Source organism: Excalfactoria chinensis, chromosome 16 (assembly GCF_039878825.1).
Source record: "Excalfactoria chinensis isolate bCotChi1 chromosome 16, bCotChi1.hap2, whole genome shotgun sequence".
Classification (NCBI taxonomy): domain Eukaryota; kingdom Metazoa; phylum Chordata; class Aves; order Galliformes; family Phasianidae; genus Excalfactoria; species Excalfactoria chinensis.
The window spans coordinates 620,085-645,862 of record NC_092840.1 but is presented as its reverse complement, the minus strand read 5'-3'; positions in this window follow the sequence as shown (position 1 = coordinate 645,862).

The window sequence follows — 25,778 nt, the reverse complement described above, 5'->3', positions numbered from 1 at the left end:
GATACTGGAGGGGTCTTTGGTCAGGTTGTTTGTTCTTTCTTAATCCCATGTGCCACATCTTCCATCTCTCACATCTGGTTGGCAGAAGGCAGGTCCTTCAACAGCTCCTCCACAATATGCTGAACACTCTGCTGCATCCTCAGCACTCCTTGACCCAGAACAAAAGTGAAAATATTTGGCATGCCAGAAAAGGTTAAAAAATAAAGTGATGCACAACCTTCTCCTCCCCATGACGTCAGTTCAGTGGGAGGAGAATGATCTCCCCTGCATACCACCTGGCAGTCCGGTGATAGCAAAGGGACATATCTGCTACAAGTCACTTCCCATGCCTTTGTCCCACAGTGCTGCCCTGTCCACAATATGGAGAATGCAGTGTCTGGAGGCCGGGCCTGGCCTGTTTCATACAACAGCCCCAACCAGTGACATCCTGACATCTTTGGGAGTGCTTTGGTCATCTGTCCAGCCAACCAGATGGATCTGCTTTAGGTAGATGGACATTTGGGAAGTATTATTTCTTCTGAATATGTAGCCTGTGCCGCTCTTATTTGGAGCTCATAAAACATAACCAGATATGGGTCAACATTTAAGTCCTGTGGAAAATTACATCCTGGAAGACTTTGTGGAGCCAAAGGCTTAGCTGGTATTAGCTCTAATTATACTCCATTGAACTCTGCAGCAGCAACTGCAGCCTTTGACTAAAGCTGTGAGTGCTGTTCTCCTTTCTAGAGAGCTCACCATTGCCATTACATCTGAATGTTGGGATGCTCTTGATGAGCCCACATGCAAGCACTGTGCCTCCCCTCCCTGGTTCTACTGGGAACAGAGCATCTGAGCACGTTGTGCACCTTGCTCATCCACAATAGGGCACTTTGTTCACTTTTCAGCTCTCCAGCAACTGTTTTGAAGTCCTTGCAGCTACTTGGCAGAACACAAAGGATGTGTCCAAGCACTTCACTAGGAGAGTGGTAGAATATCGCAAGTGAGCTTTTGAAAGTAAGCGGGCAAAAGAGGAGAGTGGGGGAAGGAGATTACAATACAGATGTTGGCTAATAATAAATAAATAAATAAATAAATAAATAAATAAATCTTAAATAAGCCACAAATTACAAAAAAAAAAAAAAAAAAAAAAAAAAAAAAACCAAAACCTCTTGTGAGAAAGAAAGAAAGTAACAAGTCTGTGGAGGATGAATGTTTGGAACTGTTCAGCCTAATGCATGCCAGATTTCTCCACTCTCCTCTCCCCCCGCCCCCTCCCGCCCCTCGCTGCCTTCCCTTTACCAAATGCTGTCTGCTAAACTTCTGAAACACCCTTTGCCTTTTTGACCCTTCAACTCATCTTGAACTTAGGAAAAATTGGGGGGGCGGGAAGGAGCGGCCAGCCATGGAGTGCATGTGGCTGCACAGTGTGGGGGTGTGCGCCGGGGGTCTGTGATCAGGAGGGGACTGACACGGGTCTGTGTGGTTGATGCTCCCCTGAAAACAATTTGTATCCTGTTAATAGAATTAGTAAATATTTGTAGCTCACTTTGAAGCTTGTGTCCCCAGGGGATGTACGGGGGGGCACGCAGAGAAATTAAAGAGACAAGTTACTCATTCAGTCATCTCATCCCCTTCCCCCAGCCTTTCTTTCATTTTTTACCTCCTATATGAAGACACTAAACAGACAAATTGGAGGGTTGAAGCCAGGCTTGTGCTGCTGCTCGCAGGAAGTGACAGGGGTGGTACATGGAGTGTTGGGGGGGCGGGAGGTGGAGGAACAGGCCTGATATCTGGTAATGCAAAAGCCATTCACATGTAATGAAATGGCTGGTGAGCCAAGTTCCTGAGCTGGGAAGCTGAGGACTCAGCTGCAGGGGTGACTCCAGCACCGGGCTGTATTGTGCGTGATGGCTTTCAGCACTCTGAAACACCGTGAAGGAAGACTGGAATGTACTGCTTCATTTCTGCTCATCACTTCCTTCTCTTCCCGACAAAGCCTTGCAAAGTGGCGGAGGAAGAAAGTGAGCTCAGATTGGAAAACTGAGTCACGTCAGATTGAGACTTCTCATTTCCCTGTAATTTCTGATTAACTTCACAGATGCACTAGCTAAGGTTAGGTCACCTGCAAAATTTTATGCAGTGGACACACTCAAAATCTTCGCTTTCAACAGCTGGCAGCTGAAATACATCAATGACAAGGGCAGCCCAAAAGGAGGGTCAAGTCTGATACAGGAAATTTGAAGGGGATCTGTTAGCATCTCCAGGCATGGCATTGTGACTTGGAAATAATTTTGATAGGCACTGGGGAGGAATCTTATAGGAGTTATGTTACTTTCTAGTAAGGAACCTACACTGTGCCTGTTGATATTTAGAAATGTGCTATCATTGACTTGTCAGGTCTGCCAGGCCCTGTACAAAAAGTAATTACACAAAGCTCTTAGCAAAACAGCTGAGCTCTTACAGGTGAAATGGCTTTAAAAACGTACTTCTGAGATGCACTTTTACATACATAAATGCTATGGTCTGAAGGTGGGGAGGAACTAGAGAGGATGCGCAATGTTTCCTGTAAACCATTAGGACCAACTAAGAGCAGCTGAGCTCCTACACTTGGAGTAGTGTTTCAGATGTAATAGAATCTGTTTACCTGCATCTTCTTGATGTTTTTCCAAATTAAACTGGTTGGACTTGAATGCTCATATTTTGCAGGTTCACTGCTGGTAATATTAATGATTTCAAAGAAGCTGTGTTAATCCTGGCTGAAAGTGAAAGCACCCAGAGAAGGTGCAATTCTGCTGCTGTAGCAGTCAGCTCCTGCTGGGTAGGAGAGACAGAGAGGAGAGAATACGAGCTGGTTATTAAAACTAAAATGAAAATGAAAATGAACCAGACATTACTCAGCCTCATTGCATATGCTAGAGGCTTGATTTCTTCCTTGGAAACAGAGCAACAAGCAATCCTAAATGGTGGTGTGGCTGCCTGCTGGCTGGCTCTAGGCTGGGTGAGACCAGGCCACAATGTAATCTCATGATGTGGCTGATAACCGGGGAGATTAGGGAGTGACTCCCAAAGTCTGGGTTATGAGGTTGGAAATTTGCCTTCTGATTGTTTTGGGGTTGTGGAAAGCAGTGAGGAAACCTCAGGTGGCTAATTTCTGTCTCAAAGAAAGAAACACCAAGGCAAGCTCTTTAATCATTGAATACTGGGTTGTCTGAGTGCCAGAAACATTTAACGGGACTGACAGGCTTGGCTTCTCTGGTAGTAGGCAGCTATGTGTCACCCAGTTAGCGGCAGCTCCCACATGCACCCCTGAAGAGAAGCAGGTGTCTTGGGGGGCAGTTGCCCTTCGTGTCCCTCAAGGCATCAATTTCTCTCCATGAGCTGCCAAGCCAGTCAGGGTCATTGGCTGCAGTGCTTGATCTAAGGTTGGGTAGCTGCATCTGTTTCTCAGAGGAGGGTTTGTTGCGTTGGAAGGCTGCAACCCAGATAAAGAAAACAGTTTCATGCATTTGTATGTGGATAGATATTGGTGTCAGAAGTTTGTTCACTAAGGAGTGAAAACCTTTAAAAGGCTCTGACCTTCACTCGAAACAAAAGTCTGCACAAGAAAGTAAACCATGAGTTGTTCAAAGTTTTTGAGCTTTTTGAAGCAAAAGCCTAGAAAGAGAAGTGCAAAAAATTATCTTAAGAGTTGTTGGCAGTTGTTTTCTTTTTCTTTGCCTGTGCAAAGGAAACATTCAAAAGCTTTTACAAAAGAAAACTTGAAGGAACATAGTTGCAAAACACATGTAGTATGTTTCAACCAGCTGGATTTTCTGGCAGCTCCTGAGAAATCCAAACAAGGAAAATGATTGTCCTTGTTTTGTTTTGCAATATTTTTTATCCATGCGGGACAGTACAAAGCACATCCTCTGTGGGAAGGTGTCACAGACAGCAGATGAGAGAGTTCCCTGTAAATTATAACGGAGTGTTTTCCAATCGAAAGTCAGCCCATGTGGAGGTCCGATCCTCTTAATGCACTCATACAGGGAAAAGAGAGGAAGTTGAGTCCATTAAGGAGAACAGTAAAACCAGGAGTCAAGCAATGAATGAGCAACTGATCCGGTAAAGTCATGCGAGCACCTCTAACTCCCACTCATTGCAGGAGGTATTCGACAGTTTTGCAGGTCTGAGCCCCAGTTCATGTGAGCAAGGGCCTCTTTTGCAATTCTATATGTCTGCTTTACCTTTTCCAGACATGCATCTCTAGTTTTATTAAGCACACAGCTTGCCGTGGTCCTTAAGTTCCCAGCACCTCTTTCCACCCCAGGTCCCACCCAGAGCTAAGAGACCTATTACCAGGTAATGATGTGTCAAGCAATAGGCAAGGTACAGGAAAATCACCTAAGGAAAATGCTGATGTTGCGTTAGAAGCATCTATATTTTTATTCTTTTTCATGACCTGATTTCCTATAGCCAAAGCCTTTAACTTGCTGGTGCTTCTCTTTAGATGAATGGGTGGATTTGGAGACTGTCAGATTGGCAGCAGGACTTGTCAAAAAAGTGTCATAATATTTCTCCTGTTGCCTTATGGCAAATTACATTTTCAGATCCCCAGACTTGCAAAAGTTGCTTGAAAATATTAAGTTTTAATGTTGCTTAGGTCTGTATTACAACAGAAATGGTTGAATTGCCTGTAGTTTTATGTTCATCTGAAAACTGTGGTGAAAACTTGCTGTGTTAGTTTCAAAATTCACCCTAACTTGTTCATATCAACTGTGCCAGGGCCCAAGCCAGCAGTAGTGACTTCTCATCATTTACTCAGGATGTTGACTTGAGTACTAACAGCCCGACCAGGGACAGGAAGCATCCAAACCATCTTAAATAGTGGTGATGGAGGAAGCTCTGAAGAACCTACATACCTGCAGACAGATGATATCTCTGGGGAGCATTGTATGTTTGCAGCCACTGTTGGATCCATTGCATGTTGTGATAGTCCGGAGCTCAACATGAACCAAGAGGAAAAGTTGCGTAGACTTCATCATGAAGTATTTTAATGGTTTCCCATATGTTAAATATTATCTCAGTAAGTGAGGAGTCCAATGCTTCTAGTGAATTCAGTATATAACAGCACCATTTTGAAATGATTTCTGGATAACAGAGTCTACAAGTGTTCAGAAAATACTCTTTTCCTTTACGCTAATGCTCAGTGTCATGTTCTGAGATTCCTTGTAAAGACCCCGATCTACACTGTGGAATATACCTTGGAATTTAGTTTCAATCTGCTTCAACATGAAAGAGATGAAAATGTGTAACTCCACAGGGAGAAAAGGTCCTGGTAGTTAAAGCTGGTAACAGATTTTATCACAAATACTTCAAAAGCTGTAACATCAGATTGTTTCTAGCTCACAAGGTTTGAAATGTTCTCGAATCTCGAACCTTTCTCAAATGGTTTTAATGAACTTTAATAATCAGGTTCTGTATCTTTGATTATAGTGAACTTCGCTTTCCAAAAGCAGCAGCTGTGGCAAGGAGTTAAAAGTACACTCATGTTATGATAACAGTTTGCAGAAGTTCAATAAAGATATTGATAAATTATACCAAAAGAATCCGGCAGACTTTGGAAAATGTTGACAGTAAAAAGAAATTTTGGCTAAAAATTTTGTTTTTTAAAATGGGAAAGGACTGGTTTCAACATAAAACACTTCTCATGCCAGGAATTTAAGCCAGCTGTCATTGTCTTTTGTATCCATAAACAAATTCTTTGGTCTCCCTAACAAATCTCAAATGAATAAAATCGGAATGAGAGAAGTAAGGACTGCTTGTCTGCAGTGCATATGCCATCCAGCAGTCTGATGCAGATTTGGGGCTGTTTCTTTGGAATTCTTAGCACATACTGAAAGCTGCCAGAGCCTTTCCATTCCCGCACCTCTGGTGAGAGTGCCTGGGAGCAGAAGTCAAACCTCATGAATCAAATCCAGGAGAAGAGAAGATGCAGCTTCGTGTCCAGTGCATAAGACCTGAAGAGCACAAGGCAGGCTGGCAGGTGTGTTACCATGTTACCATACCCAACAGTCCATTAACATCTCAATGGCTGTGCTACAGCATCAGCTGGGATGGAGACCGGGCAGTGCAATGTGTGAGCAGAGCTTTTGACATCTTGTTGGAACTTCTCAACAGCTGCAAACCAGGAAAAGCTTGCTCCTGAAGCTCTTTGGTCCCAGCTTTTTTTTCCTCTCCTTTCTTTTTAGTTTTTTTTTAATTTCTCTTTGTCCTACAGTCTCACCACAGATGATGGTATCCCTGGGATGTGGGGGACTGTAGCTTCCCCAGATCCTCTTCCTCTTCCTTACAATACTGAGACCAAAGCTGGAAAGGTGAATGAGGATTTTGAGTCACATCTCCTCTGAGCCCTTTTTCTGTTAGATCACTCTTTATTCTATCTCATAAATGATTAGTGGATCTCCTGCAAGCTGGTTGTCACTTGTGCTGTGTTTCACAGGTGGAAGAGGATGGTTTTCATTTCAGTGATCACGAGCAGGAGTTTAATCTGAAGTCATGCAGTTTGCTTGCACTTCATGTGATGACTGAAGTTCTGCAGAGAGCAAGCTTCTGTGTGAGATTTCTCAGAAGATTTTCTTCCCCTTCCTGCTAGAATTTCAAAGGCAATATTATTCATCTTTGTGATCATTTTGGTTGCTCTATATCTAAGTTATAGCTTAGACTTGCAGAAAAAGGCAGAGCCCTTTAAAAGGAATCGTTCAATGAGCAAAGTAACGAAGTCTGAATTGCTGTGAATTTCTCTCTTGTAGGATTCTCTGGTGGCTGCTAAGGGTTTCATTTTCCCCTCTTCTGAACCACTATGGGAGCTCTTTTCCACCTGGCTTCCTGTATGTTCAATGCTTGTCAGAACTACATAACTCTGAGTTCTCTACCCTACTGAAAAACTGAGTATTACAACTAAATAAAGATCTGTGGGCTCAGAAATGATGAGGTAACTGTGGGCGGACAAACTGATCACATTGGTCTTGTCTCCATAGGAATCAGAGGAAAAAAAAAAAAAAAAAAAAAAAGAAGAAGAAAAGACTTACATCATTGCTGAGCCTTGCCTCTGCTTAGCTTCAAGCTGTTGGTGAAGGTTAAACAGAGATGTTCACCACATGGTTCATCTTCCCAGCTCTCTCCTTTCATAAGGGTATTTCTCTTTCTTTTGCTCCCTCTTCCATGCTCAGCTGTTGAACGTTTCATCAACAGGAACTGTTTTCTTTCTCTCTTTTGCTCTCAATATATCTCTCTGGCTCATGAGTCAGGGAATCATTGAACATACCTGCTGTAGTGACATCTGATGTGTAGACAGAGTTCATTTCTGACTATGGAGTGTCAGCTGTGTACAAATACATATGTTAAATGCTAATGTAAACAGTATACTCTTTTCTTTGGAGCCAAGCTCAAGGTCAGGAGAACATAAGGTGCTCAGCTGTACTTTGTTCACAACATGGCAGATCTGCAAAAGGCGTTCTCTCCAAGTCAGTTAGGATGCACTCAAGTTTGGTTAGGCTCTGCTACAAACGGACTGTCCTGCTCAGCCTTTGGCACAGAAGCCTTGCAGAGCTCTCTCCTGCTATGTCTGAGAGCTGACAACACATTTGCCTTTGTGCCAAGAGGATGCCACAGTAACACACAACAGTGTTGCTGAGTTAAAGATCGAAGCTGGGCAGAGCAAAAAACCTCCTGGTGTAATTAATCCAGTCGTATTACTCCAGCTTTCGGCTTTGCTTTTTTTTTTTTTTTTTTTTTTGAAAGCTGGCCTGGCCTGCAAAACCCAGGTCTCAATTAATACTATTATCCTGGGGATGACATTTCCTCAGTCTGTCGTCGGTTATTTTTTAATTCTCTAATTCGTTCTAATATGCGCATTGCCTGCACATCAAGTCAGCCATGAAGACGCTGCATTTCCAGGTTCCTTCCTCTCCATCCTCCCAAAGAAATTAAAGCAAGGAGGCTGCGGGACCACAAGTGCAGGAAATAGAATTAGGGAACATATTAATTGGGGCATCAAGTAGGATTTTGTTCCAGGCGGTTTCCTTCCGTGAGCCACTTTGATGCTTCCCCTTCGCAGCTCTGTTTCTCATTAAAAGTATCCCTTAATGGCAAATGTTGTTTATGCATGTTGCAATTATGTCATGCTGTAACCCCTGCGCTGGCAGGCTTTGCTGATTGGTGGGGAGGGCAAGAGGAGGAGGTCAGTGGTGGGGAAGAATTGGGAAGAAAGGCGGGGGGGGGACATGGGGTGGGGAGGTAAACAACAGACAAATAGTTTCAGCTTCTCGGTTGAATGTGATGGCTGCTCCGAGCCACTCTGTGTGTACAGACTAGCTGGACGCCTGCTTGAGATCCAAGGTCTTGTAGCTCATTTTTACAGTCAGTTCTTGTTCTTTGTGCTATTTGCTGGCTTTTGGATTTGCATCGCTTCCAGAAAAATGGCCGGGGTGATTTTAAAGCTTTGCTTTTCCAAGTGAAACCTGGGCTCTCTTTTGCTGTTTTAGCTACTGTTTGGTTGAAGAGAAGTGTGATATAGTGTTGGCTTTAATTTTTAGAAAACATGTGTTTTTTCTTCATCATCATGCTTTCCCTTCTCCTCCACATCTCTCGTGCATCTTGAATCATGCAAACCTACAGCAGAGATCTTCTTCACTGCCCCAAGATCCACTCTGATCTTTTCAGACCCATTGCTCTCACTGAAGGAGCTCCTAGGTGGCTTTTGCCAGAACTAATCCAAAGCTGTGAGTAGCTCATTTGTGGGAAGGGATTTGTTTTTCCATCCAGGCAGCCAAAACCTCCAGCTTCCCCTCTCCCTCATGTGCCAACATGGAGTGTAGAGGGTTCATCCTGCCCTTGATCTCCAAACCCATGTGATCAGCTAATGACAAACCCAGGGCAAGGGGGAGCTGAGTTTTTTTCTCCTGATTTCAATTGTTCCTACATGGATTTGCCCCATACCTGGATCTTGAAAGCAAACAGTAAAAGCTGTAATGAAAGAAAGCAGCTCATGTGCATGGGGAGAGCAAGCCAAGCCATGTCCATGCCCAAGCAAGTTCAGCAGCCAATACAAATATCACCACTGTGTTTTGGAAACTCTGCTGGCCTCTCTGGATTGTGGGAGCCAACACAGTGACTGAAGCTGATTGCAAAAGCAGTGAGGTAAAACCTCAAAGCTGTGAAAACCGGAATGTAAATCTAAACTAACAGCTTAAGTAAATAATTAATTAATTAAACCGCCCTGCTTCCTTCCCAACTAATATCCACCCTGGAGTGAGTGAAGCCTAAGCAGGCAAACAGGCCCAGGAAACCACTGGAGCTGGGGATGACAGGGACAGAGCTGGTGAATGAGGGGAAGCAGACAAGTGCAGGAGTCACCGAGAAGAAGTCACTCAGTGCCTAGAGCCAGAGAGGCTGTGAAATGACTCATTTTCACTTTGCATGTATGATATTTGCATGCAAAACACATTCTGCGAGCAGTCACATGGGTATTCTGCTCATGGTTTTTGATCCGGGATGAAATTTCACCCTTTCCTCCAGCAAAGTCATTCATCTTTCTTTCAGGGAGGAGGGAGGAAGTGGGAGGGAACTGTGGGGAGAGAGAAAGGAATTGTCCTTCAGGCATAAAAATCAGGGATTTATCCCTCAAAAGGGTCACCCAGTTGTTCCATAGCATGAGGTTTGATCCTGCTGTTTGCTTACAGAAGGGAGAGCACAGGACTGGGCAGGAACAGGCCATACAGCCTCCAGCCTTCTGCTAGGCTGAGCCAGGCAGCCCTGGAAAGGGCCCTGCAGCCTTTGTGCTGCTCTGAGTAAAAGCTCCTCTGCAATGAGGTAATAACTCCACAACCAGACCAACAGTGTGTCTCTGGGAGAACTCCATAAGTGCCCTCCCCCCACCCCAACAGTAAGGACAGAAGACCTATGTTGTCTTTCATCTGTACTCTAAGAAAGGTTTGCATCATTTTCCTTGACACTGGTGGGTATTTCTGGTATTCTACCTTGCTCACAAGAGCAGCTTGTCAGGCATTGTGAAATGGCATCTACAAGGATGTCTTGCAGAAGGTTATCACACCTATTTTGCACCATGATTGCCGACACTGGTGACCCTGGAGGACCATGTCTGCAGCAGTCACTGTTGCTTCCGCTACCTCTGTGATGTTGGGGCAGAGTTTCCCAATAAAAGGATTGGTGCAGTCTATTAGCAGTCTATTAGTCTGTCACTTTTTCTCTGTCATTGCTTGTTTCCAAAGCCTTATAGAGCAATAAATGACCTCATAGGAAATATTTGTGGCACGGCTGCGGGATGCTAGCTAGCCAGATTTGGGAGCTGTTTGCCCTTCTAGAGATTCTTAAAAAAAAAAAAAAAAAAAAATCCAGAAGGCCAAGCCTACTGTTTCTCATGGCAAGAAATGTACCATTTTCACCAGGCATCTGACTTGAGAACTGATATTTAGCTGTACTTGGATCTTATACATACAAAGGAGTATCTTTCACATAACTCCACTGTGGTCCTCTGCACTTCTGTGAGAGAACCTACTGGTTTTGGCAGGGTAGATGGAGAGGCATGGGATGAATGCAGGCAGCCTGCCATAGTCAGTTCAGATTTCTCTGCTTGTGCTGCTGGGAGCCTTTTCCTTTCAGCCAGTAGCACTGAGGGCTCAGATTTAAGAGCTGCAACAGGAAGATGGAGTGTCAAAGCCACAGCAGGGGTTGCACCTTGCTCAAGTGGGTACAGTTGGGTGAAGAGGCCCATGATGGGGCCTCTGATGGTATCAAGAGGTGATTTTTGGAGCTTGAAACCCTTTGGTTACTTAGTAGAGATTCAGATGGAAGGCTCACACAAGTGAGCCTGGTCCTGTGTATCAGGGGTTGGGCATATAAAGAATCTGTTAGGGAGGGTAAGGATCTGCCCTGCAGGTTCTGACCATGTTCAGAACCTTTACTTGCAACCAATAATATCTCTGAGAGGGCACTGCAGAGTTAAATCTGTACAGTCACTCTGAGGATATACCTGATCTGTGCTCAGACAAAGCTGGCTGTGCATGCTCTGAGCACAACTTGCCCCCAGAATATGGGCATGTGATGAGTTTGAGGTACTCCAGCAAAGGGGAAAACCTTCAGACCAACCTTCCCCTTAGTGTGAGCTCAACCACAAGGGCAGGAAAGCAAGCTATGCCCAGGCTGGGTGTCAGCAGTATGGTTGCTGGTAGTTTTTACGTTATAAAACAATATATCTTACAATATAAAAGAGCACGGGTGCACTGGAGTATACCCAATCACCTGAAAACATGTGGCATCAAATCAGTACAGTAGTCAAAAAGGCTTTGAAAGGACTTATTTTAGTGCCAAGGTAGAGGAAGGACATCCCACAACAAGTGCATCTCAAAGAGAGGTTGAACAGCTGCCTCAGGCACCTTTCTTTGAGCCTGTGATTTTCACAAGGACTCCTAGCATTCCCTTGTTGTTAATGGGCGTTGAATCCTGAGCTGAGTTGTTGCACTGCTGAGGGAGGAAAGTTGCAGTGCATAAGTGCATTTCTCCTCCTGTTCAAATGCAGTTTTCTCAGAAGTCCATGCAAGGAAGGAGGAAGAGTCACCTGGCAAACAAACTTAAATGAAGGCTATTTTGCTGGAAATGTTTGAATGTTGTTGCTGCAAAATACACAAAGAGTATTGATAGCACAGCACAGAGTTCAGCTTGTGCAATCAGGAGTGTGTGTCTGCAAGTGTCAGTGTGTGTTTGTTTGCAAGATAACGTCTTTCTCTGAAAGTAAATTTTGGAAAACAGCTGCTGGCAGGTGAATTCCCTTGTTAGAATCTCCCTAAATATCCTGATCCATCAGCACTGAGTCACTGAGAACAGCAGTGATGAACCCCAGTGCCTGCAATTTCTGCCTTGGTTTCCTGGATGGAATCATATAGGCAGATGTGTCAGAGTATAATAAATCCAACTAAGACCTGCTGGCTGCAGACATGGTCTGACAGTGCAGCGCATGTGTTTTGGATCTGGCAGTCTGGCATGTGCCAAAGGCTGGATCTGCTCCATGGTCATTGTGGTGTTTCCAGATTTCTGGGTGCTTAGTTAGAGCTGCTGCACAAACCAATATCCTGATACCCCTGTCTTTGCTGAGATTGATTTTTGTCTCTGGGAGAGAAAAAAGGACATGTGCAAGGACATCTGTGGCGTGGTGACCTTAATTAAACTCCTGATCCAGAGCTGGAGGAGTATCAGAAAGACCAGGGCAAAGTCCCCCATTTGATAGCAGAATTTTAATCAGATCATCCCAGGAACCTGTGATGAGAGATTGTGCTTGTCTTTTTCACTGTACCATAACACCAGTGAGAAATTCTTAATATGCTGCTGGTAAATGGTGCCCTGGTGAACATCTGCAGGATGCTCATGAAGAAGTAATGCAGAGGCAGCTCCATTCCTCTGCCTCTGTGCCAATTCACTGGTCTTTGATGTAAAACCAACACAGTTCAAGGACTCAGCAAAGTGAATTGGTCTGAGATCAACACAGTTGTGATCTCACTATTCCCAGTAGGTCAAGCGATTTCTCTGCTTTTTTACTTGCTCTGTGTTGCTTTTCTCCCCTTAATCTCCATTGCCTCCTATTTACATATATGGAATAACACACTTCTTATTTTATATGCCCTCAAAATCACATGTGAGCCCATATTCTGTCAATAAACAGCAAACTTCACTGTCCCTGCGGTACTGGAAATCTCTTCAAATGAAAGATTTTCATATGAATTCCTCTGTAATTTAGCATGCTTATGAAAAAAAATAAATGGAAACGCCTAAAGTCAACAGAACAGCTTGCAACTTGGGTGGCCAAAGGGGTAGCAGGTGGGGGTGCCATGGTAAAACAAACCCCAACTTAATTACAGAAACCTCTGTCAAAGAGGTTTTCTTCTTTCTCATGCACGTATGTACATGCGCGTACTTATCTCCGGCAAATGGGCTTTTCTTAAGAAGCAGGCTGAGCTGCAACACACAAGTTATTCTTGTTGCTGCAAACTCTTTTGCTGACTCAGTCCTAGGGATCCTTGCACAAGCAGTGTCAGACTGCACTCTGTTGTTGCTCTTGAGCTGGTTGCTGTTTGATACAGAAATACCTGTTATGGCACTTTTCTAGCAGAGAGCTGAGAAGCTGAGCTCCACCTTTGCATCTGCTGTATTTGCTTTATTAAGCAGTCGGTGCACCTGCTAGCTTAGGGAAGGCACCTTGGTGAACGTTCCCTGTGCGAGCCTCCTCTGATGAGCAGGAGAAATGCAACTGAGTCAACAGCATCATCTGAATTCCAAAGTGTGGGTGGAAGAAAAGAATCACTCTTTGTTGCCGAACCTAAAATCCCAAAGCTTTCTTCACTGTGTAATCTGTTGGTGTCAGCAGATTCTGAGTGTTTTACTGCCAGCAGTCAGCTGAACTTCCTTCAAGTTGCAACATCAGGAGGGTTAATTATGTACAAACTGTTGGCCAGGGCTGAGGTCTGGCATGTGCGGATCCAGCTGTGCTGGAGACACAATCCAGAGGTGATTGTCACGGCCAAGGCCCCACGTTCCCAGGGACTCAGGGCCGGCTGTGTTCCTGGTATCAGCTCAGGGAAGGCAAAGAGAGCAGGTTCTGGAGGCAGCTTTTTTTCCTGCAAGAGGTCCTGGTTCAAAGGAAATGAGATCGTATGTAGAGAATTAGTGTTCCAGGAAAGGAGCTGGAACCATTGTGAGTTTAATTTGGTTCTTTTTTAGCCCTCTGCAAGGGTTGGAAATACCATTTTCAGATATGGAAATGTTTTTTGAGAATTAAAAAATGAAAGTCCTGGGTGGGGGGTGGGGGGGGGGAAAGCATTCATCATTTATTTTTATCTGAATGGACAGTGCTTTACACTGTAGGACTTCTTCAGTGAATAACTGGCAGAAGATATCTAAGAGATTTCTCTCCAGGCCATGGAGTGCGTTTTGTTTTTAGGGATCCTCCCTTAGGATTCCAGCAGCTAATTTGACAGGTCCTCCAAGGAGAGAAAAGTCTTTCCTGCTCCTTTCCACCAACTTGCAGTGTTGCCAAGTTTTCCATCCTCCCCCTCCCAACAGCACTTAAAACTCACTTTGTGGATTTCCCAATATTTGTAACCTCATCAATTGGAGCTTATCTCCCTGATAAATAAAAGGACACAAAACGCACACGTGGCTTATCTGAGAGCTAACAGAGCGCTCTCCTTGCCTTGCTGAAGGTGAAGACGTGGGAAGCATTCAGTCAGCAATTGAAACAGTGCAATTAAAATACATATCAGTTCGCTTTTCACTTGCCCTGTTTCCATGTTAGTCTGCTGCTGAAGCTATTTTTGACACCTGGCTCTTCCACAACAAATGTATCTGGCCTAAAGATGCTGATTTTCTTCTTTTACTTCAGCTGCCTGGCATCCAGCTTGACCAGAGCTACCAACACCCAGCTGCTGCACAGCCCCTCACTGCGAGATCTCCTCCTCACAGAGCTCAGTGTAATGTCTTTTGTCTGAATAGCAAAAATATTGTTCTCCCACACATGATGAAGGGCACTGCAGTGCCCCTGCTTCATTTTGATTGTTTTTGTATCTATTTTTCTTTTCATTATGACTTAATTAAGTCACAACATCAGCAAAGTGCTGTTCTTTATCACAGGACAGGTGTCAGAGTAGACAAATGGCAATGTTGTCAAAGAGGGAAGGGGAACTGAATGCACTTTAAAGCAACTTTTTTCCCCATTTTTTGTCAAATTGTCTATTTTCCTGTATGCTACTTCATCAAGTTCACCATTTTCCCTGATAGAAATACCTGACAAGGGAAAGCACAGTTGTTGGTGCTTCCAGTGGGTGATTTTAAGCAATAGTAGTGATTTCCTGCCTTATATATGTGCAGTGCTCCCACCGTGTGTCTACCACTCTGTAGTAAATGGCTATTTAATCTCTATCTCATAGAAAAAAAAAAAAGAAGTCAGAACGTGCTCGTCCCCCGAGATGGGCTTTTTGATTGCTCTAGCTTGACACTCCAACTTAGTGTCCTCATGGCCACTGATTGATTTCAATTAACATTCTCATGCTCCAGGCACTATAAATAACCCTTGTCTGGCCAGCTGCTTCTCCACTGCCAGCCCAACCTTTCTCCTTTAGCTGCTGCTGCTGCTCATCTTGCTTCTTGGCTTGGCCTCAGACTCAGTCTATAATTCTTTCCAAACTTCCCTGTATAAAATAATCATGTACATGAAGTAAAACAGGAGTCTCATATACACACTTAATAACTCTTGTGTACTGTATGAGTGGGAATTCCACTTTATAACCCCCAGAGCTTTCAAATGGTTCTCATTTTCAGCAGCATTCCTCCTGTGAGATCTAAAACTTCCCATTTTATCCCAAGCCGTTTCTTTTCCCTTTCAACCTTTCTGGATTTCGGGGGGCAGGCGGCTGTGGTTTGGGCAGGGAGGCAGCAGGGAGCTGATATCTCTGCTGCTCAGCTCTTCAGCCACATGTTGGGGTTCCCAACAAATGCAGTGCCACATTTTCCAAATTAAAGATTTTGGCAGCAAAAAGTCTGTGAGTCAAGGTTTAAACGAAACTGATAAGATAAGCTTTACAGGACCTATAGCTAATATTCTACATGTGTTGGTCTGTCTGCCTACCTGTTATCTCTTTCCTGGTGAAAAAGAGAAGAAAGAGAATATCGTGTGTATTTAGACACATAGTATATGTGACAGAGAGATAACGTCTGTATGTATCTGTGTGCAGGAGCAAGTCTGATAGGCAGATAAGTAAGAGGTAGCAATCCACAGATTTATAAGACCAGAAGGGACAGTCACATCAAAGACATGCAGAACTGGAGATTTTGAATTGGAGGGACTTTTGTTGTTTTGATGACGTTTTGAAGGCCAAGGGAAAATAGACACCTCTTTGATACAATGCACATGTGCTTCTTTTCTGCCAGCTGGGATATGGTTGAAGTTGCCCAACCTTCAATTAAAATTAAAAGTCCACAATCTGTCCTTATTATGTCTGGTTGTTGTTGTTTATTCCCCACCCAGCAACACGCTGTCTGATGGAAGATCTCAGAGGCCCCGATTCAGTGGTGTTTAAATTAGGAGGATCTGTGTTGGCTTGGCATTAGTCCACACGTATGACAGAAGGAAAGGGAACGATAATCATTGCCCTCAGCAACCAAGAACGCTTTGATTCAAAATTTCCCAGTTTCCTTCAGGAAGGGGAAAGACAGAGAGATTCCAGTGGAATCCACCCCATGACTTGGTGTGGCTGGCAGCCGCACGTGCAGCCACGTATGCGCACATCTCCTAGTGCAGACAGCAGGCCTCATAGGAGCAGCAGGAGGTTCGTGTCCTGTGGAGCCATGGTTATACTCCTGGCCATGCTGCTTGTTGACTTGCATCTCTCCTCGTGCCATGCTCTCAGCTGCGTGCGAAGCCCATATGCTCGGTGCATGTCACGCAGTTGCTGGTTACCAGTGCTAATTGAAACATCATTTTCAATCGTACATTCGTTGTTTCCTGTTTTGTTGTTGTTGTTGTTCCTCCCTGCTCCTGCTCCCCACATTTGGAGCCTGGCCTCTGTCCCTCTGGTGTGTCACTACTGTCATTTGCTGGGCTTTGTGTCAGTGCTGCATTGGGCAGCACTTGGCCAAATGAAAGGATAGTGAAATCGCAGTGATATTGTTAGGCTGGAGCCTTCTGTGGTCAGGCAAACCTATAGCTGGGGGCTGCAGGCCAGATAGGGTCCCACCAGTGCTCAGTAGAGATGGATAACAGTGTTCTTTGATTTGCTGGCCATATTTTTTCGGATAAATAGTGTGCTGAGGGCATGCTGCTGGCTATGTCTCCTGCTCTAGGGTTGCGGGATGCTCTGGTGCTTGGAGTGGTTGCAGAGTGCTAGTCTCCACCTTGCACAAGTATAGATGTGCTGAAGCAACAAACCGGGTCTCAGTGCTTCCAGCTCTCTTGTTGCTTTGGTTCTGAGGGGACTGGTGCTTATAGCAGTGCAAGAAGTGTCCAAAGAGCAGGATGCTGCCCTGTGTTCCTCATGAGCTTTCATTATTCTGCCCATTCTTAGACAAATTCAGAGTGCAGCACCAGTGCACTCAGCCCTTGTTCTGTGAGTGGGCAGCACCAAACACAGAATGAAACCCTGAAACAAAATAGATTATTTAAAACAAACAAACAAACAAAAATGTGATTAATGTATAATGAGAGCTTAAAAAGTCCAAAGAGAGTGATCTTGTGTTTTTCTTGTACAGTGTTAATGTTGCAATACTACTTAATGCAATGAAAAAAATATATACATGGAGGAGCCTTTTCAAATTGAAATGATTTCTGGAAGTGTTGAGACTTTAATTTGTTGTTTTGAGCATTGGAAATAAATAAAAATATCAAACTAGCCATATCAAAAGGTATTTGTGATCCCATAGTCCTGGAAAACTTCTCTTTTCCACACAAATAGTACTAAGAAATTCACACAGGTCTAATCACAGAGTCTCCCAGAGCTATTAGTGGACATGCTTGTAGATAAACAAGAAACAAAACATCCTGAGACCAGTGGGAGAAATAAATAGATTCTGTGGAAGGGAGATGGAGTGTGAGAGTGAGGGCAGGAACGGGGCAGATGTGTGCAAGTTTGAAAACTGTTTTTTACATTACAGGATGTCATTTATTTTGTTTGAAAAACATGTTTTTATGGCATTCTGTGCCTTTCAGAGTTCTCATGTGCTGGAAGCCAGCTCTGACTTCTGTGTCAATGGGCACTCAGGGACTCCAAGCCCTGAGTTATTTGACTGTCAAGTGCTGTTACTAAGTCAATGGAAATCACTTAGAAAAAGAAGAAAACTAAATTAATTTGTTTTACTTCGGGATGTCCAGAGCAATCATTTATATTATGAAGCTGCAAGTGGCAGGAGGACATCTTAAAACAGTGCATTCCAAAAGCTCAGATAAAGATGCTGGAAGAGAGGTTTTTCCCTTGTTCTGCTTTGCATCATTACTTATCCTTAGAGAAAAAGATGAAGAATAAGCTGTGTCCTAAGTAGGTGGTACACAGCTGTGCATGCTAGGATCTTGTCATTTGTGTCTGGCTTTAATCATATGAAAAAGGTCACTGGGCCAGATCCTGCCATGTCCCAGATAGCATCGTGCTGGGAATTACTGTGAAGACTGAAGTCAGGCAAAATGTCATTAAATAGGGACATTAGCATTTTATCTGTGAAAATATTCAAGTTTCTTACATGCTGTGCTGGGGGCATATCACCTGAGGGTGTACAAATCTCTATGCTGAGGAATCTGTACCTAAGCTGGTCACTTTAGGCTCCCCTCATATGCACATGGGGAGTGGGGTCTATTTAGGGTGATGTAGCTGCAGACTTCTGCAGGTGTCAAGGGAAATTGAGTGGATTATTCTGCTCTGGCACTCTTTCCTCAAAAGGAGAAACATCAGAGGGCCTTTGAGGGATTCGCTTCTGAGGGTTCATAATCCCAGCTTTCCTGGTGGAATTTTGAGATGGAACTAGCATGGACTTTAGCCTGAAGTCTGATCTCAAACCTCTGATTTTGCCTGTTTTGCAGGCTTACCCCTCATTACTGAGATCTCTTCCTAAGCTGTTGGGGCACATGGTTCAACTAGACTGCCAAATCCAGCCTGTAAGTGATGTAGAGATGTGTCTAAATCCTGACATACCTACCTCATTTTTCCCCCCTCAAGTGACTTACACTTATCAAGTATACACACATCATCAGCTATTTTAGCCTCTAACCACATGGGAATCTCATTTAGGAGAAGAAATTTGCCTTCTTATTTGTAGTTCTGGACCCTCAGCACCCTAAGTTCTTGGCTGAGCTGCATCATGGCCAGATCAAGTAGCATCAAGAAGCTGGCAAGGCATTGCCCACTTCATGTTGTGCTGCCTTGATAAGCTTGGATTATAGTTTTGTTAACCTCTGTCTGTAGAGCAAGCTACCACAGACTTGTCCAACGCACCTTCAGCAAGGGCTGGTGCTTCTGCTGCCAGGTGTGACCTGTAGGGCTGCAGCCCCAAAGGGAGGGAATGGGGCAGTCAGACCTCACTGCACTGACGAAGCTTGGCACAAGACAAACTGTGTTGCTCCCTATAACAAGGGCTTATCTTGAGCCCACTGAGGAAGGGTTAACACAGGACCAGTTTTACCTTTTTGGTTGTTTTGATTGCCAGAGAAAAGATTTTGCATTTATTTTGTGTAGGACCAGAAATTACTAGACCGTAGACATCACTTTTGATATACGTCAAAGTTCTAACTGGAAAAAAACAAAACAAAACAAAACAAAAAGAATGCAAATTTAGTCTTTTACACAACCAGAACTCCTTTGTGTGTCTAGTCATTCCTCTGACAGTTGTGTCTTTGCCTTCTTAAGAAGTTTCCCCAGCTGACTGTGTCACTTATGTCTCCTCCAAAAACTCATAGGTTGAAATCAAGGAGCATATCTCCATTTAGACTGATGTGTCCATAATTTCCTAGGCTAGTTGCTTTGGTGAAATCCAGAAAATCACATTCAATGTTTTGCTGTCATATCCCATGTGTTTTTCCAGTTCTATAGGGTAACGCTTTCCAATGTCTTAGAGATTCTCTTTAATTTTGTTGTAGGATTGGATGGTTTCTCAGCTAGTCAATTGGGATCGGTTACTGGGAACAGTTTGTGCTGGGATGTGCTGTGGGTTTGGCTGACTGTGGCTCAGTGCGCTTGTGTAAGTGGTGGAGCTGCTTGCAGGCAGTAGCTATCATCTCTGCCTGTGATGTGTGACGATGGGTTTGTTCTTGTGCTTGTCAAGTCCTTGGCTGCTTGTTTGTTGTGGTCATCACGTTCCCATGTTCTGATTTCTTGGTTATCATGTAACCATGCAGACCACCACGGCTCCTTCCCTCCTGTTGTTGTGGCTTCCTGTTAACCACTGTTTGTTGTGGGAGATGTGTGGTGGTTTTTAGGAGCTTGTTCCTTTGCTCTGGCTGCATGATGCTTGCATTGTAGCTGTAGGTTTCCGTGGTAAACCCTTTGAGTTCAAAATAAAGAAAGAACAAATCAGCTTTCCCTTCCTTGTCATTTGGGAAATGCAAACATGATCTTGTTCAGCATGACCACGAAAACTTGGAGATCAAATTGGGTTAATTGAAAGTGTCCCACAGCACAGAAATTCACTACTTCTGCTTCTCCATTCTTGTCTTTCCACAACCAGATTCCAGCTGCCAGCTCCAAGCATCAGGGAGGTTTGCTTGTTATCCCACTGAGTGGGACAGGACAGTAGTTATAGAGCATCACCTGAGTAAGACTGCATCTTCAGTAGTAAAACGTAAATTTCTGCTGTTGTTTGCCATATTACTGCATAAATCTGGCGTGTTAATTGTGGAGAAGTAACAACAGCATCAGGGAAATGGAGAGGAAGAGTTGGGGAGCAGAGGTTTGTGTTTATATCAAGTTTTTTCATGAAAAGAAAAATATACTTTTATTCCAGTGATTTGTCTGCGAGCTCCATTCCTCTCCCTCAGCTTCCTCCCCAACTGCCAAATGTTTCCCTTTACCTGTACAGATCAGCATGGAGTGGTGTGAGGTTTTATGAACACAGCATTACTCCCTAAAGATAACCCCCATGGATAATCAGGGGGAGAAAAGAGAGATGCAAGGTATTTGAAGGGGACATTTGAAAGCTGGTTGTGAAAACTTTTTTTCCAAGCCTTTTAACAATATGAAAGCCTCCTTATATTCCGCCCCCCCATCCCCCCCAGAATGATCCACAGCACTGAAATTCAGACAGTTGTAATCAGCTCTAATAGGAGCAGAAAAGCCAAGTGCCATGCGTTATTATGCCTCAGCCCCTGTAGTGCCGGTATCCGGAACCTCGCTTGCGCTGGGATAACAGTAAACAGATGTGAGGGGCAATACTGAGTTACCCTTTAAAAATCCAGCTTTCCTCCATGGATTTTCACAGTTCTTGTTAAAGCTCCTTCTTACTGAACACTTTCTTTCTCTCTTTTTCTCCTTTTGCAAAGTTACTGTTTGGTATTTTTTTCAGGATCAGCTCCCTTGGCTGATTCACCAAGTGGCTTCATGAACAGTTAGATTGGCACAGTTAATGGGTGATCAGGATTTGGGAGTGATTTGGAGTGGAGGAAGGAGTGGGAGTGTGATGGGATAAGTTGGGCTTACCACTGTGAGCAGTGGCATCGAGCCTCAGCTTTTCTGCGAGGAGCCACAAGACTCTCCAAGTCTGGGAATAGGCATGAGTCTCCAGTTGAACAGTGCTGCTCTAAGCATCTTTGGTATAAAAGCAGAGAACACTGCTTTGGTTGTGAGTTAGTTCAAAGGTTATTGTGATAAATATCTGTCTAAAATGTTACAGAATTGGGACTTTACTCCAAGTTTGTTGATTTTAAAGAGAAACAGCCTTTCTGGTGGTGGCGAATTCATCCTTGGGTGGATTCTTATTCTGTTGTGTGTTCATGCCAATGGAAGAATGGGGTTATTGAGAAGAGCAAGGCACAGAAGGACAGGTTTCAGACAGTTTTGGCTGATTGTGAGATGACACACCAAGGATGTTGTTTCCTATTGCGTTCAACCCATAGTGCCCATAGGCAGCCACCCTGCCCTTGCACCCACTGCCTCCTTAGTTCTTCTGTTCCTGGTGCCACAAGGCGAGCTGCATCAATCAGCTCATCCAGAGGAAAATCACACCCTCAGTGTGGAAGAGACGGGTTCCTTTGCAGTCAGGTCACTGACCTGGTCTGCTCTGCAGCTTCCTCGTTGCCAGGTCTGGCTCCAGACAGGGCAAAGAAAAATATTCGGAGTAGCAGGAAGGTGGGCAGGGAGCTTTTCCCAGAGGTGGGTCAGGCTGCACGCGTGTGCTGGTGATCAACCTGGAAGCTTCTGTTCAGTACTGTCATCAGCTCTGCCCACTTACATGCAGGCAACTGAAAACACTATAATCTGTAAGTATTCCTAACCATGACACCAGTGTCTCTGGACACAGCATCACCCAATAATAAGTTTAAAGAGAGAGACGTGGAGGAAAAGAAAGGAGTTATTTTGGTTGGTGTGCATTCTCAAGGGGTTCCTTCCTAGAAATTCCCCGCTCTGGTCTGGCTCTGCAGTTCGGCAGCTACAGGTCCGCAGGGAGGAGCTGAAGGACCAGGATGTGTCTGTGGGCAATGACACACTGCTGGGGCATGTACAGAATTCCCTCAAGTGACCACAGAGCTTTGCTGAACAACTGTCAGCAAACCTCTCACCCTTCCTCAGGGGAGGACACCATGATGCCAAAAGTGTCCCAGTGGATTGGGTGGTACTCATCCAGTTCTGGTACAACTGCTCCCCTTCCTGTGGCTCTTTTGCTCTTCATTATCTCCCTGGGAAGAGGTTGTTCTCTCAAGCAACAATATCCTGAACTAGCTTGGTTTCTGCAATGTCCATATTTAGTGAGACTGTTTCTTATTTAGAAGCAGCCTTTGCATGGGTGTGAAGATGCTCTGCAGCATGTGAGCAATGTAAATGGGCTTTGCCCCCTGGTCTGTAGCTGGAGAAAATGTGTGAGAGATTTCCCTGCTGCTAATAAGCATTGTGTGTTTGCCTTCCTCTTCGGGGGTGGCTCAGATCTGAGGAAAGGATTAAAAAGGCCTTCCAGTGGGACATGAATGTTTCTGTATGTTCCTACATTGTTCCCAGCCTTCTGCTAGGGTCCAGCTGCATGGCACAGGCCTCCAAAATGTCAACAAAATTCCCAAACACCAAATGCATGCAGTCAGGACTGGGTGCTTGCTTGGCAGAGGTGACCATCTCAGACATAGTCATATTCTGTGGGAGAGGATGCTGAGGGTAGCAGGAGCCCAACCCTGTGCTTCTGCAGGAGAAGGATCTGGATCTGTCTGTGACCCGCTGTGCTAGTAGAAAGACTGTGACTTCCTGAAAGCCTTCTGAGATAGGTAATGGGGTCATCCTGGGCTGTGGGCCTGTGGTACCCAGAGAGGCCAAAGAAAAGAAACAGCATCCATCAGCAGCAGAGCCTTTGCTACTAATGCTTCTAGGGAGAGAGCATGAGGAAATGCTTGGATAGGAATAAGCAGAGCTGGCAAAAAAATGTGCATTTCATTTTATGAACATTTCATGGTGAAACTTAAAACTTCCACCAAATTTGGGGGACTGGATAGCTCAGGGGATTAGTAATGGGATACAGAGCCTTTCATCTCACCAGTGCCTTTTCAACTGCAGCTCAAGTCAATACCAGTGACTGAAAGTTGTTACCATCTGATGGCTTATGTGCAATGAGTGGATGGTCTCACCCCATTTCCTGGCAGCCAGGTACCTGGGGCTGATGTACACAAACATGCCGTAACGCCTGGCTACTGGCCAGTCCATCAGTGGCAGGAGGAGGCCATGAGATGAAATAGCAGCCTGCTCCCTTCAAGGGGGAGCTTTATCAGGTAGGATCCTGGCATGTGTAACGTGAGGAACTGGTAAGGTGGGAAGGCAGCAGACTAGTTTAGAATGATAGTGTTGTGTAGACGTCTTTCATTCTTGCTGAGATACAAAAGGAATGATGATTTGTGGCAAGAACCTCACCCATCGGCAATCAAAGCTATGATGTGTGTGAGATTTATGTTCTACAAATAGAGCGAAGACATTATGGCATTGGACTTAATTTAAAATGATGTCACTGGCTTTCTGCCTCTCCCCAAAGTGGTTCAAAGTAGAACCTGGAAAGCATTTTACAGGCGTTACTTCATTAATGCATCTGCAACATGACTCTAGCATAGGGCTGCACAGTCATCTCCATTTCCAGCTAGGGAAACTGAGGTACAGAGAGAACAAATGAAGGTGTATATATTCCAAAATGAAAAATGCAGGACCTTGGCCCCGAGCCAGGTCCAGTAATGGATTTGGACCATCAATGCTCTTCACTTCTCCCTCAGCTAAAGACATGTGCCCTCTCTCTTTCCATCATGGATCTGAAAAGAGCAGCTCAGATGAAGCCTAATAAAAAACCACTGTCACTTATGGGATACATTATTTCGTCATTTTGTGCTTTGGAGACATCGTAATTAGGACACAGTTTGGAACAAGACGACTTCTAATGAATATTTTTCTGGTTCTGCTCAATGTCACTGTGGGTGGCAGCGATAGGATGAAGAACCTCTTAGAGATGACAAAGCACTGAGGCTGGCTGTGGTCCCCATGAAGGAGGGAGCAACTTTCACACACACCCCATTTGAGGATATCCATCCCTGGCCCTAACAAGAGGATTCCTGGGCCCTCTATAGGGAGAACAGGTACAGCCCTACATGACCTGTCCTTCTGCAGGTTCCATGGACTAGCACAGTGGGGCAAGGCCCCATGTACCCTGCTGCCCTCCCCTCAGTTATACAAAGCCACGCATAAGCAGACCGTTAGTAAACGAATGATGTCAGCTCCCACTGGCATTATTTTTAAGCACTTTGTATATATTACTTGCCTGTATGTATCTCTGGACTGCTCTTTCTTCCCCTCCCACTGTCTCTCAATCACTCACAGAGCTTTTTTTTCCCTTCTGTTGGTTAAACCCAACATCTGTAGATTTGTTCTTAACAAAAATAAAGCCATCCATCTTCTTCGGCACACTGTAGTGTCATGTAAGCTCAGGAAAGCTGGCTCAGTCAAGGTTTACGGTAGCTGTCGCAGCCCACAGTGGGAAAAGGCATTTATCTGAAGAGGATGGTTTGCAGTTCTCAAGAATGCATCCTTCCCTCGGACTGAGGGGGTGGCTTTGTTTATCCTTTGGCACACAATGAAATGATGGGAAAACATGCTTGGATGCACTGCAATTGTAAGGTGGGGCAGGGCAGTGGATAAAAATGGAACAGAGCCTTTGATCCTGGGCCACGACAGATGCCTCCCAGGGCTGGGGCTTTGGGGTGGACGTTGTGTTCTTGCTCTCCATCTCCGTGTACAGATCGAAGAGTTCCTCTCCTACCTAGTGAGCAGAACAAAGCCACCATCAAGCTGGGGATCAGGAGGAGGGGTGGACTCTGGGAAGCCTGGCATTTTCAAGCACTGCAACAGAACACATCACTGAGTGCTTTGGTGGGGGACACAGGACTGGCCAGGGCCATGCAGTGAGTCATGGGAGGTGGCTGAGCTTTGTGAAAATGTTTTTCCTGTTAATCACCCCCACCATCTCCCCCAGAAAACACAATGGAAACTCCTTAATCCAGGAGATAGCCCGGGGCATACCACAGACTCGGAGGGTCCTCACGGGAGGCTCCAATCCCTCCCCAGCCTTCCCAGCAGCCAGACCAGGTAGTAAATAACTCCACGGGTCCGAGAGACCAAAGGGGAGTTGTGGAAGTATTACGTGCTGCGCTTAGCCCTGCTTTGTCCCGGATCTGAAGCTCAAAGGCTCTGGAGCACTGACTCCTTGGAGCCAGAGTATATCATCTGTTAAGTCTCTGGCAAGACAGGCTCACTTTAGAGTGAACAAATTAAAGGTCGTCTCTAAAAATCTGGTTAATGCCACATGCCAAAATAGACAGAGAAACTGAGGGATGATGGATATTGAGATATATGGATCAGCCTGTGGCTCGAGACATATTTGTTTCTTACTTGGTTTTGTTTCTGTAGCCTAGGTATATTGTTTTTATTATTTATAGTGTTGAAGGGAGTAGCCCTGTGTGTTTGAATTTATTTGCTGTGCTATGTGGCTGATTTGGAACACGTCCTGTTGTGGTTTTTTGTTATTTTTTCACTAAGGATCCCAGCAATCAT